A 15,808-nucleotide genomic window follows, 5' to 3' on the forward strand; every position below is an offset into this window, starting at 1 on the left:
TTTTGTTTTTGTTTGTATTTTTCATAGAAAGGATTTGAAATTTGTGCTTTAATTTAAACTTTTTTGACTCCACAGGGCTCTGCTTGTTTGATTACTTCAAATGTTGGTCTGAATAGAACTTTTTAAATGCATAATTGTCAAATGCAGTAATCGAGGGCATTGTTGATGTTTGAGCAGCCAGTCTAGCTTACCAATGAACCCTGCAGAGGTAGACCTTTTACCAAGAACTGGGATTCTTCCCATTCAGCACTAGATAACCCTGTAAGGAGAGTGAAGCTCTCTGGTAAGTTGTGCAATTTTGGCTGGTTAAATGAAAGCAGTTGGGGATCTTCAAGTCTTGGCTATGTCATCCTGAATCTAAGCTCTCTGAACTTGGGTAAATGGGGTATGTTCGTATAGGCAGCGAATGTGCACTCTGCATCAAGTTTTGAGGTCTTTTACTCAATTTACTCGTCGTCGGTATCAAAAACCACGCTGTAAGTGAGTCCTAACTTCCTGGAAGTTGGGTGTACCCTTGATGAGCCCAATATCTGATACTTTAGCAAGTGATATGAGAAATTGGTGAATGGGAGCATGACCCCAGAGATATACCTCAGTACCTTTTTTGAAATTCAACCAGGAGCAAAGAAAACTACAACAAAAAAATCAATTGCATTGATAATAGAAAAGATGCTTGAGGGAATCATTAGGGATGCAATATATGAATACATGGATAGAGAGGGAGATATTAGGGACACCCAACATGGCTTCATAAAAAGGTCATATCTTACAAATCTAATTGTATTTTTTGAAGAAGTTACAAAGTTGGTGGATGAGGGAAGTCCAGTAGACATTGGCTAGACTTCCAAAAAGATTTTGATAAGGTTCCACACAAGAAACTTCTCTCTAAGATCGAAGCCTCTGGTCTTAGTGGTAATATAGAGCTGGATTGAGAACCAGCTGGCAGGATGTAGGCACGAATTAGTTGGATCTGTTTGGAGACCGGTCACCAGTGGTGTCCCGCAGGGATCAGTGTTGGGACTGTTGCTCTTTACTATTTTTATTAACGATCTGAATGTAGGTGTTGGGGACACGATTTGCAGATGATACTAAAATCTGTGCGAGTGTTAGGACTGTAGACGATGCTCGTCTGCTTCAGGCAGATTTTAATGTGTTGGGAGATTGGGCTTATGACTGGCAAATGATGTATATAGCTTGGATAAGTGCAGTGTTATGCATATGTGGGCAGAGCAAATGCTCAACATTTGTACACCCTTCAGGGAAAAGCGTTAAAGAAGGTGGAGAGCAAAAGAGATTTGGGCATTCTAGTGCATAGATCTTTAAAGGTACATGAGCAATGCTGTGAAGCAATAGCTAGAGCAAATGGAGTGTTGGGATGTATCCATCGGACAATTGATGAGGCATACTGTTTTGCCCTTGTACAAGACCTTGTTTGCACTTGGAATACTGTCCAATTTTGGTCTTCTCATGGTGCGTGATATTGAGGCTTTGGGACAGAGGAGGGTCACAAGACTAATTCCCAGTTTAAAGCATCTTGGTTATCAAGATAGGCTAAAATAGTTGGGACTCTACACTTTAGAGAAGTTTAGACAGACTTAGAGGTGGTCTGATTGAGGTTTATAAGATAATGAAGATTGTGTTCTATTTGACAGTTTGTTCCAATTAAATAGGTTAGGGAGGACCAGGGGTCACAATTTTAAGTTGTATAAGGCCAGATAGGCTAAATTTCAGGAGGTGGTTCTTTCCCAGAGAATAGTGGACCTCTGGAACAGGCTGCCGTCTCGTGCAATGGATGCTGATTCGCTGAATTCCTTCAAGTGAGAGCTGGACCTGTTTCTGGCTGGGGCGGAGATCACCTCTTACAGAAGGTAGATATTGCAGGGAATTCAGGGCCAAAGTGATCTGGACTAGTTTCGATTGTCTAGATGCATTGGAGAGGAATTTCCCATTTTTTTTCCCCCCCTCAAATTGGCCTGGGTTTTTAAGCTTTTTTGCATGTTTTGAGATCACATGGTTTTGGGTGGGGAGTGTTTATATTGTGATGCACAAGATACCACAATTGTGTGGGACAGGTTCAATGGACCAGAGGGTCTTTACCTGTCCATCATTGTATGTTGTTCGTAAAAGGCTATCCTGATTTAAAACCATGATGTGGAGATGCCGGTGTTGGACTGGGGTGGACAGATGTGAGAAGTCACACAACACCAGGTTATAGTCCAACAGCTTTATTTGAAATCACAAGCTTTCGGAGTGCTGCTCCTTCGTCAGGTGAAGTGAAGAGATGCATATAGGCACAGCATATATAGTCAGAGAACACCGCCAGATGATTACAAGTAATCTTTCTAACTGCCATTTATCACACCTCGGCAGAGAGATAATCACAGCAATCAAAGGTGTGAATGGTGTCCAAACAGGTCAGTCAGGAAAACATTACATCAAAGAACAATGAGGTGGGGTCACAAGGGGTCAAATGTTGCAGATGCTGGGGTCTGTATGAAAAACAAAAAACTATTTTAAAAAAGATTTATTTTTTCTGGAAATCACAGCAGGTCCGGCCACATCTGTCTAGAGAGAACAAGCCAACGACGACTCGAGTCTGGATGCTTCTACGTCAGGTGGGGTTACATGTAGCGTGACATGAACCCAAGATCCCGGTTGAGGCCGTCCTCATGAGTGCGGAACTTGGCTATCAGTTTCTGCGACGATTTTGCATTGCGGCCGGACCTGCTGTGATTTCCAGAAAAAAAAATTCTTTTTAAAAAATATTTTTTTTGTTTTTCATACAGACCCCAGCATCTGCAACATTTGACCCCTTGTGACCCCACCTCATTGTTCTTTGATGTAATGTTTTCCTGACTGACCTGTTTGGACACTATTCACACCTTTGATTGCTGTGATTATCTCTCTGCCGAGGTGTGATAAAGGGCAGTTAGAAAGATTACCTGTAATCATCTGGCAGTGCTCTCTGACTATATATGCTGTGTCTGTATGCATCTCTTCACTTCACCTGACGAAGGAGCAGTGCTCCGAAAGCTTGTGATTTCAAATAAAGCTGTTGGGCTATAACCTGGTGTGTGGCTTCTGACATGATTTAAAACAGAAGATGCTTGTTGCCCGGTTATACATTTTGTCTTATTTGAAGATACAAACTGGGATATAGGAAAATAATAGGTAGCATCCATGGTGGAAACCAGTTTATCAATTTAATGCAAAACAACTGACCATTGCATGTTACCAAGGACTTTAATTTGATTTTTAGGACAAAACCTACAAACTGGTAAATGGTTTCTACTTGCTTTGCAATCAGAACATATTTGCATATCAGTCCATAACTTGCATTCTTTGCAGCCTGAGGAAAGCAGACTGGTCATTTAAATTTTGGTTACAACCAATCAGTTCAAATAGATACAGATTTTATGATTCAATGTTGTGACTGAACCCCTATTCATCACATCAGACCCCCCACCCACCATCAGATAGGCTTTTTAACTGCGCAGCCAATGCTTTGTTCATGGGAACTGTACCCAAAGCACTTGGAATGGCTTACCAAGCCGCCTGTGTCTCAGCGTATCTCAGGTTGCATGAAAACCTGCCGGAAAGAGATGCCACGCTTTCTTCCATGACTTTGTGCACAGCATAGGCTGGCTGGTGTCGTATTGCATGTTTGCCCCTTGGACAAATGGCCTCACCCAGCCCACTCTGTCCAGCGACAGTGCCTGCACATTGTATGCTTTCTTCGCTATTGGTTATATCCACTTGTTTGCCCACCATCTCACTGAACAGTCACACTCGCTGAGAAGTTCACGTGGTTCCCGGTTAAGATGTGGATTATGTGAGCACTGAACTCGCCCTTATAGGGAGTGAATGTTTTCACCGTGGAGGAAGAGGATAAAATACCAGTGGCACCAAGGAACCTAAAAATAGTCAAGGGGTGGAACGTAGAAACATAGAAGATAGGAGCAGGAGTAGGCCATTCAGCCCCTCGAGTCTGCTCCGCCATTCAATGAGATCATGGCTGATCATCCAAATTCAGAACCCTGTCCCTGCCTTCTCCCCATATCCCTTGATCCCTTTAGCCTTAAGAAATACCTGAATATATTTAATGAATTGGTCTCCACTGCCTTCTGTGGTAGAGAATTCCACAGGTTCACCACTCTCTGAAATAATTCCTCATCTCTGTCCTAAATGGCTTACCCCCTTATCCTTAGACTGTGACCCCCTGGTTCTGGACCCCCCCGCCATCGGGAACATCCTTCCTGCGTCTAGTCCTGTTAGAAGTTTCAATGAGATTCTCTCTCATTCTTCTAAACAAGGTACTGGAGCTTGAAGGATATGTACAGAAAGGGAATTGGCTTACTAAAAGACATAGCCGAAGCCTGAGTTTCATACAGCAGGAAAGCTAAAATGGTAGTCTCTTCCGATCTGCCATTTTTCTGTGTGTGTCTCCATTTTTATCGTGAATTATCTCCCCCATCTTGCATTATGGAATTCCCAAAAGTTAGTCCAAGCAAAAGGAAGAGAGTGGTGTTAACTTTAAAACAGAAAATCGAGATATGCTAATGACTAGAAAGGGGAGAGAAGCGTATCAACATTATGAATGAATTCAAAATTGGTTCGTCAACAATCTACGACATCAAATCGCAGAAGGATAAGCTGCTTAAGTTTTATTCAAGCTCAGAGACATTTAAGAGTAGAGAAACGGCATACGCTTTGTAAGCTTAAGCTTGAAGAGCTGGATGCCGTGCTTTATGAGTGGTTTTCTCTTAAGCGTTCAGAGGGTGTTCCACTTTCTGGACCCATGCTAATCGAGAAAGCGAAGGATTTCTACGTAAAGATGGAGCTCACTGACAAGTGTGCTTTCACCGAGGGATGGCTAACGTGCTTCAAGTTATGGCACGGGATACGACGACTCGATATTTCCGGGGAGAAGAAATCAGCTGATCATGACGCTGCAGAAGAATACTGCGATTATTTCAATTGGATTGTGCAGCAACATGATTTGTCGCCAGCACAGATAAAAATTGCCGATGAAACTGGCTTATTTTGGAGGTTTTTGCCAGAATCAACGCTTGCTGGGGCTAGTGAGGCTAATGCTTCAGGTAACAAGAAAAATAAGATCATATAACCGTGCTAACATGTGCGAACGCTGCTGGATCACGCCGGGTTAAACTCCTTGTTATTGGGAAGTATAAAAATCCCCGTGCATTTAAAAATGTGAGGCACTTACGTGTTGAGTACAAAGCTCAAAGAAATGCTTGGATGGATAAGGAAATCTTTTCGTATTGGTTCCATCATTTTTTTTCATAAAATAGGGAAACCTGAAGATAGCAAATGCATTTTATTGCTTGATAATTGTAGAGCCCATCCGTATGAATCCGAGTTGGTTTCAGGAAATATTTTCACCATTTATTTGCCACCAAATGTAACTTCTCTCATACAACCCATGGACCAGGGCGTTATCCAAAATCTCAAGTGTCATTACAAGAAAGACTTCCTACATAAACTGATAAACCAAGATGACAATATTCACGCATTTCAGAAGGAATACAATCTTAAAGATGCCATCTTTAATGTTGCAAGTTCCTGGAACTTGGTGAAAGGTCACACTTTGAGACAAGCCTGGCGCAAATTGTGGCCTTCTGTAATGTTTGCTGAAGGTTCTTCTTCAGAGGAGGAATTTCATGAGTTCAATGTTCGGCCCAAGAAGAGTACAATATTGGAAATGGCTGGCATGGTGAAAAATGTAGGCCCAGCAAACCCTCTACGTCACCTCAGTGAAAATGTTATTGAGCAGTGGGTTGGTGCAGATAGAAAAGTTGCTGTTGTGCATATGCTAAGTGATGATGAAATAATTGAGACTGTTTTGAATCCAAAGAAAGAAAAGGAAAGCGAGATGGAAAGTGAAAAGGATGAGATTTCTGAAGAGAAGAAGATTTCTTGGGCTAAAGCTGCAGAAGGATTTGCTTTAATCCTCCAATTTGCTGAAAGGCAGCCTTGCTGATCAGCTGGCTGATGTCTTCACCGCCATCTTCAATCTGTCATTGGCCCAGGCAGTAGTCCCTACATGCTTCAAGACCGCTACCATTATTCCTGTGCCAAAACAAACGGCTGTGACGTGCCTGAACGACTATCGACCTGTCGCACTCACACCCATCATAATGAAGTGTTTCGAGAGACTGGTCCTGGCTCACATCAAAGCCAGTGTTCCCACCTCTCTTGACCAACACCAGTTTGCCTATCGTGCAAACAGATCAACGGAGGATGCAATCACAACTGCTCTACACTGCACTGAATCACTTAGATGGTACAGAGACCTACATCAGAATGCTGTTCATAGACTACAGCTCAGCATTCAACACTATCGTCCCCAACAAGCTGGCCACCAAACTCCACACTCTTGGCCTGAACACTTCCCTCTGCAACTGGGCCCTGGACTTCCTAACAAACAGACCCCAGTCTGTCAAATTAGGTAACCACACCTCCCCCCCCCGACCCTGAACACGGGGGCCCCACAAGGATATGTGCTGAGCCCCCTCCTCTACTCCCTCTTCACCCACGACTGTGTGGCTGTTCATGGTTCCAACACCATCATCAAGTTTGCGGATGATACCACGGTAGTAGGCCAGATCACCAACAACGATGGTCAGCCTACAGGGAGGAGGTCCAGCATCTCGTGAAGTGGTGCGCCGATAACAACCTGGCCCTTAACATCAAGAAAACCAAAGAAATCATTGTGGACTTCAGGAAGTCTAAAGGCAGAAGTCACACCCCCATCCACATCAATGGGGCTGTGGTGGAAATGGTGGACAGCTTTAAGTTCCTCGGGGTCCACATCACGGAAGACCTCTCCTGGTCCCTCAATACCTCCTCTCTGGTGAAGAAGGCCCAGCAGCGCCTATATTTCCTAAGGAGGCTGAAAGGATGTAACCTGTCACCCCTGATCCTCTCTAACTTTTACCGCTGCACAATAGAGAGCATCCTGACGAACTGTATCACAGTATGGTATGGCAGCTGTAGTTACTATGACCGGAAAGCCCTGCAGCGGGTAGTCAAAACTGCCCAACGCATTACCGGCTACCGACCATAGAGCACATATACCAGAAACGCTGTTTACGGAGGTCACGGTCCATCATTAAAGACCCTACCCACCCCAGCCACAGTCTATTCACCCTCCTGCCATCTGGGAGACGCTACAGATGCATTCGCACCCGTACGACCAGATTTAGGAACAGCTTCTTTCCCAGGGCTGTCATCCTACTGAACTCCACAAATAAACTCTAAAGCCTGCACATCTGCCAATGCACTTTATTATGGTTATGTTTATGTTACTGTATTACAAGCCAAATGTATGTTGAATGTTTAAATGTCTTAATCTAAATGTACACTCTCGGGAGCCGCAAGCCTACATTTCGTTGTACTGCACTTGTGCACTAACAATGACAATAAAGTTGATTATGATTATGATTATGATGATTGCTACTCTGCCCAAGAAGTTATGCAACTCCATATTCTGCATTCCACCTTTCTACAAAGAAGGCAAGAGTCCACTAAGCAAGCAGACATCCGGGACATGTTTAGGAAAGCTTCCAAAAGAGTTGAAGCAGTGGAAGTGCCTGAAGAATCTGTTGAAGTGCATAATCCTGATGACCCAGCTGACATGGATATTCCTGATGAACCAGCTGACTTGGAATAAGTGTACAGTCGTTTACTGTTAAGTAATTAAAGAGTTATGGATTACCCTCAACTGGTAGTACTGTACTTAACCAAGCATCTTCCACCATCCATTTAACACAACATTCTGTAGGTGAGTACCCAATTACTGTATACTGCACATTTCTTGATTTTTTTATTTTTGTTTGTTAAAAATAGCCTCGGTAGATAACCCTCTCCGTCATCCGGAATTTTTGATCAACCGGCACCATCCCGGTCCCATCGGTGCTAGATACCAAAGAGTTTCCTGTATTTGATTTTTAGCCTACCAGTTTCTTGACTGTTTAGCCTATGGCTATATGTCGTGTCTTTTACCATTTTTAGTTTAAATATTTTCTGATTGATGTAAATTCTAATCCAACCTTGTATCCCTTTTTCTATTTAAATGAAATCTATTTTTATATTTAAAAAATCTAATTTGTCAAGGTCCTCTAATTGTTTTTTTATGCTGGCTTTCCAACTGAGCAGTAAAGCCAAAAACTGAATAGCAGCAATGCTAATTGAGCTTGCTTGTGCTGTTCCATCCACTAACTCCTCCCAGTAAGCACCCTGTCAATAATTGTATCTTTACCAATGTCAGTCCAGCTCTTTCATTCAGTTGGGACGTTTAACTCTTCCCAGCCAATCCTCCATGAGTGTCAACCTTCACAGATGGCAGTCCTGTGTTACCAGATTCTGTAACACTTCCCAGCCATGCTTTGCATGTGTGTAATAATTGTGCTATTGGGTTCAGTAGCTCCCCAGCAGTGCCTTCCTGAGTACTTCTGCTCTGTTGGGCTGCTGTGCTAGTAAATTCTTCCAGCCAGTTTCTATAATTATGCCATGAATGTTTAAATGCAAATATTCTAAACCAGGAAAAAGTAGTAGCGGTGTGATGTATTTTTCCATAACCTATAGCTGACAGATTAATGAGAGCAAGTAGGTGCTATCAAGTCTCAGGCTGCTAGGTTGTGCCTCCTTTCAGTTTTGCAATGTAGTGAAAGTTGGAAGTTATTCTTTAGGGGAATGTATTCTCCAGTAAGGAGAATTTCCTAATTATCTGCTTTTATTGTTCTTCCCCAATCAAACCAGGCAGCACAAAAAGAGGATCAAACCAGGCAGCTGAGAGGGTGGGCCACTCCGCTTGCTCCTAGAATCTCCTGGCTGGCTGGCTGCCTGTAGGAATACAAGAGCAGCGCAGTAGAGGCTTGCCATATTTGATTTTCCCTCCCATCCCTATAGGATAATTCCTCATCCCCTGTGGCAGTCTGACTGAGGAGTTCAGTGGTGTGTAAAATCAAATCGGTCTCGTGTGCTGCCATCCAGTGTTTCATATTACTAGGATTCTGTGGACTTATTACCATCTCTGCTTCCCAGTGAAATGCCTCCTGTGGTCAACTAAGATTCGGGATGAGGCGTATTAATGAAAAGAAAGTAGTTAGGAACAGTAGTAAGCCATTCATCCCCTCGAGCTTATTCTGCCATTCTATTAGATAATAGTACCTTGTTTCCTACATTACAACAGTGCCAGCACTTCAAAACTAATTAATTGGCTGTAAAGCACTTTGGGATGTCATGAGGCTGTGAATGACATTAAATAAATGCAAGATCTTTCTTTACCTCAACTTCATTTACCCACTTTTTCTCCATATCCCTTGATACCCTTACCTAAGAAACTGACATACGCAGAAATTAACCGCTTTTATTTTCCCCCAATTTTCTCCCAACAGAGGTTCTGACTCCTGTTGGGGCAGTTTCACAGGCACTGAATATCATCTGGCACCTTGTCCAAGAAGCCATTTTCATGTGCCAACCTTAACAGTGAGTGTCAACAAGCTATTTGAAAGTGGTGGCCATCACAGCTGAGCCCAATGTTTCTGTACCTGGCATTTGCATAGCTGCACTTTTCAGCATGGGTCACTGGATGTAAATGAGGAGCAGGAATCCTGACTGATTTATTTTCACTCAGCCTAGAGACACTGATGCAAATTGTAGACCCATACTGCTGTCTGGCTGAGAATAACTAACTCAGTACAGACTGGCTGTATGGCTTAATGTTACATCATGTGATGTTTTTATCCACAAAGTCAACAGGGGAATTAAAATATGTTTGGGGCAGATTATTGGAGCATCCTCATCACATGAAGCTATAGAGTAGTTGGATACATGTTTAGTTCCCCTTCTCCCATATAATTCTAAATAAGAGGCCAAACGCTGTTCCACAGAGAGGGAAAAAATACACCAAGAATATTGATACAAGGGTGCTATTGTTGACTTCCTAATGGTCAACTCAGAGCTTTATTAACTGAGAGTTAGTAACAATCAGTCCATTTGAATATATTTAAGGTGGAGATACAGATTTGTGAACTATAGGGGAGCCAAGGGTTATGGGGAGCAGGCAAGAAAGTGGAGCTGAAGCCAAGATCAGATCAGCCATGATCTTATTGAACGGAGGAGCAGGCTCGAGGGGCCAAATGGTCTTCTCCTGCTGCTATTTCTTATGTACTGGGGAGAAATTTAGAGGGATCTTCCAAAAAAGGAAAAACTTGATTTTGAATTTCATTCATCAATACTGGCATGGGGTGTTATGATCACATAACATGTGGCCGTAGTAGCACTTGGATTCATGCTTGCTATGATTGACAATTGGTTAACAGACAGGAAACAGAGTAGGAATAAATGGGACCTTTTCAGGGTGGCAGGCTAGTGGGGTACCACAGGGATCAGTGCTTGGCCCCAGCTATTCACAATATATATCAATGATTTGGATGAGGGAACCAAATGTAATATTTCCAAGTTTGCTGACGACACAAAACTCGGTGGGATTGTGAGTTGTGAGGAGGATGCAAAGAGGCTCCAAGGCATTTTAGACAAGTTGAGTGAGTGGGCAAATACATGGCAGATGCAGTATAACATGGATAAATGTGAAGGAAAAACAGTAAGGCAGAGTATTATTTAAATGGTGATAGATTGGGAAATGTTGATGTACAGAGGGACCTGGGTGTCCTTATACACCAGTCACTGAAAGCAAACATGCAGGTGCAGCAAGCAGTTAGGAAGGCAAATGGTATGTTGGCCTTCATTGCAAGAGGACCTGAATACAGGAGCAAGGATGTCTTATTAGTTATACCTAGCCTTGGTGAGACCACACCTGGAGTACTGTGTGCAGTTTTGGTCTCCTTACCTAAGAAAGGATATATTTGCCATAGAAGGAACGCAGTGAAGGTACACCAGACTGATTCCTGGGATGGCAGGACTATCGTATGAGGAGAGATTGGGTCGACTAGGCCTGTATTCACTAGAGTTTAGAAGAATGAGAGGGGACCTCATTGAAATGTATAACATTCTGACAGGGCTAGACAGACTGGATGCAAGGAGGATGTTTCCCCTGGCTGGTGGGTCTAGAACAAGGTGTCACAGTCTCAGGATACAGGGTAGGATATTTAGGACTGAGAAATTTCTTTACTCAGAGGGTGGTGAACCTGTGGAATTCTCTACCACAGAAGGCTGTGGAGGTCAAGTCACTGAATATATTTAAGAAGGATCTATACGGGAGCCAAGGGTTATAGGGAGCAGGGAAGAAAGTGGAGCTGAAACCAAGATCAGATCAGCCATGATCTTATTGAATGGAGGAGCAGGCGTGAGGGACCAAATGGTCTTCTCCTGCTGCTATTTCTTATGTACCGGGGAGAAATTTAGAGGGATCTTCCAAAAAAGGAAAAAAGCGGGCTCGAAGGGGCTACTCCTACTTCTATTTTTCTGTCCTCTGTACAATGAGTTAGTATCTCAGCTATATGGAGCTTCCCTACAGGTACGCAGGGAATATCCACATGGGCTGATCTTATGTGCTTCCAAGTAGATGCTTTCAGAAGACTGATCAACTGCTTGATTGGGTATGATTGGTAGTAGAGGAAGATAAGAATGAAAAAATACAGGGGCTTATCCTTTGTGTATTGTGATAGATACAACTATGACCTGCAAGTCTTTCTATGTTGTATTTGTTCATGTGAAAGACTTTTTAAATTGGAGTCATTTTTTCTGTGAAGATTTCCTTTGTCTTGATGTCCTGTGGGTAGAGCAAATATACAATGCTGGATAGAGGCAGATGTGAACGAATTGTCTGCAATCAATACATTAAAGGAGCTTATGCCAGACAAGAATTCCAATAGGCTTTGTTTCAGGTCTGAACTAACAAAACAATTCATCAGATGATGAGGGGACGCTTTCCTCTTATCTATCCAAGCAATGGAAATAATTAATTTTGACTACTGACCAATTGTGAAAATGTTTGAGTTTACTTCAAAGCTTACCACTGGTGAAATGTCTTTGATTTGAGGTGTGATAAGCTGCTGGGATACATAATGCTAGCTGTCAATGTTTTTCAAGTAACTTGTTTCATCTGTCATATTTTTGAGAGAACTCTATGGCAACAAAGATGTACTCCATGTAGAATTGTTAAGTAATTCAAACATTTACTTTGGTTTCAGAAAATAGTTTAAAGCAGCAGTGAAATTTAAGTACCCATGGTGTGGCGATGCCGGTGTTGGACTGGGGTGGACAAATGTAAGAAGTCACACAACACCAGGTTATAGTCCAACAGTTTTATTTGAAATCACTAGCTTTCGGAGTGCTGCTCCTTCATCAGGTGAAGTGGAGAGATGCCTATAGACACAGATTATATAGTCAGAGAATAATGCCAGATGATTACAGGTAATCTTTCTAATTGCCATTTATCACACCTCGGCAGAGAGATAATCACAGCAATCAAAGGTGTGAATGGTGTCCAAACAGGTCAGTCAGGAAAACATTACATCAAGGAACAATGAGGTGGGGTCACAAGGGGTAAAATGTTGCAGATGCTGGGGTCTGTATGAAAAACAAAAAACACTGCTGGAAATCACAGCAGGTCAGGCCGCATCTGTGTAGAGAGAACAAGCCAACGATGACTCGAGTCTGGATGACCCTACGTCAGGTGGGGTTACATGTAGCGTGACATGAACCCAAGATCCCGGTTGAGGCCGTCCTCATGAGTGCGGAACTTGGCTATCAGTTTCTGCTCTACGATTTTGCGTTGTCGTGTGTCTCGAAGGCCGCCTTGGAGAATGCTTACCCGAAGATCGGAGGCTGAATGTCCTTGACTGCTGAAGTGTTCCCCGACTGGGAGGGAACAGTCCTGCCTGGCGATTGTTGCGCGGTGTCCGTTCATCCGTTGTCGCAGTGTCTGCATGGTCTCACCGATGTACCATGCTCCGGGGCATCATTTCCTGCAACGTATGAGGTAGACAACGTTAGCCGAGTCACATGAGTATGTACCATGTACCTGGTGGGTAGTGTCCTCACGTGTGATGCTGGTATCTGTGTTGATGATCTGGCATGTCTTGCAGAGGTTGCCGTGGCAGGGTTGTGTGGTGTCGTGGTCGCTGTTCTCCTGAAAGCTGGGTAATTTGCTGTGAACGATGGTCTGTTTGAGGTTAGGCGGCTGTTTGAAGGCGAGTAGTGGAGGTGTGGGGATGGCCTTAGCGAGGTGCTTGTCGTCATCGATGACATGTTGAAGGCTGCGAAGAACATGGCGTAGTTTCTCCGCTCCGGGGAAGTACTGGACGACGAAGGGTACTCTGTTGGTTGTGTCCCGTGTTTGTCTTCTGAGGAGGTCTATGCGATTTTTTGCTGTGGCCCGTCGGAACTGTCGATCGACGAGTCGAGCGTCATATCCCGTTCTTACGAGGGCGTCTTTCAGCGTCTGTAGGTGTCCATCGCGTTCCTCCTCGTCTGAGCAGATTATGTGTATTCGCAGCGCTTGTCCATAGGGGATGGCTTCTTTAATGTGGTTAGGGTGGAAGCTGGAGAAGTGGAGCATCCTGAGGTTGTCCGTGGGCTTGCGGTAGAGTGAAGTGCTGAGGTGTCTGTCTTTGATGGAGATTCGTGAGTCCAAGAATGAAACTGATTCTGAGGAGTAGTCCATGGTGAGTTTGATGGTGGGATGGAACTTGTTGATGTTATCATGTAGTCTTTTCAGTGATTCTTCGCCGTGGGTCCATAGGAAGGAAATGTCGTCGATGTATCTGGTGTATAGCGTTGGTTGGAGGTCCTGTGCAGCGAAGAAGTCTTGCTCGAACTTGTGCATGAAGATGTTGGCGTATTGGGGTGCGAATTTGTTCCCCATGGCTGTTCCGTGTGTTTGGGTAAATAACTGGTTGTTGAAGGTGAAGACATTGTGGTCAAGGATGAAGCGGATGAGTTGTAGGATGGCGTCTGGAGATTAGCTGTTGTTGGTGTTGAGTACTGAGGCTGTCGCAGCGATGCCGTCATCGTGGGGGATACTGGTGTAGAGTGCCGAGACGTCCATCGTGGCGAGGAGTGTTCCTGGTTCAACTGGTCCGTGGGTGCTGAGTTTCTGTAAGAAGTCTGTAGTGTCGCGACAGAAGCTGGGGGTTCCCTGTACGATGGGTTTCAGGATGCCCTCGACGTATCCAGAGAGGTTCTCACACAGGGTTCCGTTGCCTGATACGATAGGACGTCCGGGTGTGTTGGCTTTGTGTATCTTTGGGAGGCAGTAGAAGTCTCCCACGCGGGGAGTACATGGGATGAGAGCGCGCAGGATGCTTTGAAGGTCTGGATCGAAGGTCTTGATCAGTCTGTTGAGTTGGCAGGTGTGTTCTTTGGTCGGATCTGCAGGTAACTGTCTGTAATGTTCCTGGTTGACCTGTTGTCGGTATGCTTCTTTGCAATAGTCCGTTCTGTTTTGTATGACGATGGCTCCTCCTTTGTCTCCTGGTTTGATGAAGCTGTTGCGGTTGGTCTTGAGAGCGTGGATGGCATTGCGTTGTGCTCAGGTGACATCCTGGACTGTCTTGTGAGTGCGGCTGATGAATCTGGCGTTGATGCATCTCCTGACAGCATGTCAAGCTTAGGGCAGGGACCCTCCGGAGGGGTCCAATTTGACTCTTCTTCGGTTGCTGCACTGCGGATCCCTCTGTCTGCTGTTCCGGATCATTGGTTGTCTCATTGGGTTCGCTGCTGACATCTTGGGATTTGTGGAAGAATTCCCGGAGCCTCATTCTCCTGATGAATTCCTCTGTGTCTGCCGCGAGACCGATGGGGTCCATTTTGGTGGTGGGGCAGAAATTGAGCCCTCGGCTGAGAACTTCAATTTCGTCTGGTTGAAGGGTGTGGTCGGACAAGTTGATGATGGACTTCCCTGTGGTTTCAACCGTGGTACCGGGGGAGGCTTGGTTGCTGCTACGTCAGGTGGGGTTACATGTAGCGTGACATGAACCCAAGATCCCGGTTGAGGCCATCCTCATGAGTGTGGAACTTGGCTATCAGTTTCTGCTCTACGATTTTGCGTTGTCGTGTCTCGAAGGCCGCCTTGGAGAATGCTTACGCAAAGATCGGAGGCTGAATGTCCTTGACTGCTGAAGTGTTCCCCGACTGGGAGGGAACACTCCTGCCTAGCGATTGTTGCGTGGTGTCCGTTCATCCATTGTCGCAGTGTCTGCATGGTCTCGCCGATGTACCATGCTCCGGGGCATCCTTTCCTGCAACGTATGAGGTAGACAACGTTAGCCGAGTCACATGAGTATGTACCATGTACCTGGTGGTTGGTGTCCTCACGTGTGATGATGGTATCTGTGTTGATGATCTGGCATGTCTTGCAGAGGTTGCCGTGGCAGGGTTGTGTGGTGTCGTGGTCGCTGTTCTCCTGAAAGCTGGGTAATTTGCTGTGAACGATGGGCTGTTTGAAGGCGAGTAGTGGAGGCGTGGGGATGGCCCCATGTAACCCCACCTGACGTAGGGTCATCCAGCCTCGAGTCGTCGTTGGCTTGTTCTCTCTACACAGATGCGACCTGACCTGCTGTGATTTCCAGCAGTGTTTTTTGTTTTTCCATACAGACCCCAGCATCTGCAACATTTTACCCCTTGTGACCCCACCTCATTGTTCCTTGATGTAATGTTTTCCTGACTGACCTGTTTGGACACCATTCACACCTTTGATTGCTGTGATTATCTCTCTGCTGAGGTGTGATAAATGGCAGTTAGAAAGATTACCTGTAATCATCTGGCATTATTCTCTGACTATATAATCTGTGTCTACTTCACCTGACGAAGGGGCAGCGCT

This window comes from Somniosus microcephalus, chromosome 8 (genome assembly GCF_052327205.1).
Source record: "Somniosus microcephalus isolate GS21.2 chromosome 8, FLI_Smic_1.0, whole genome shotgun sequence".
Classification (NCBI taxonomy): Eukaryota; Metazoa; Chordata; class Chondrichthyes; order Squaliformes; family Somniosidae; genus Somniosus; species Somniosus microcephalus.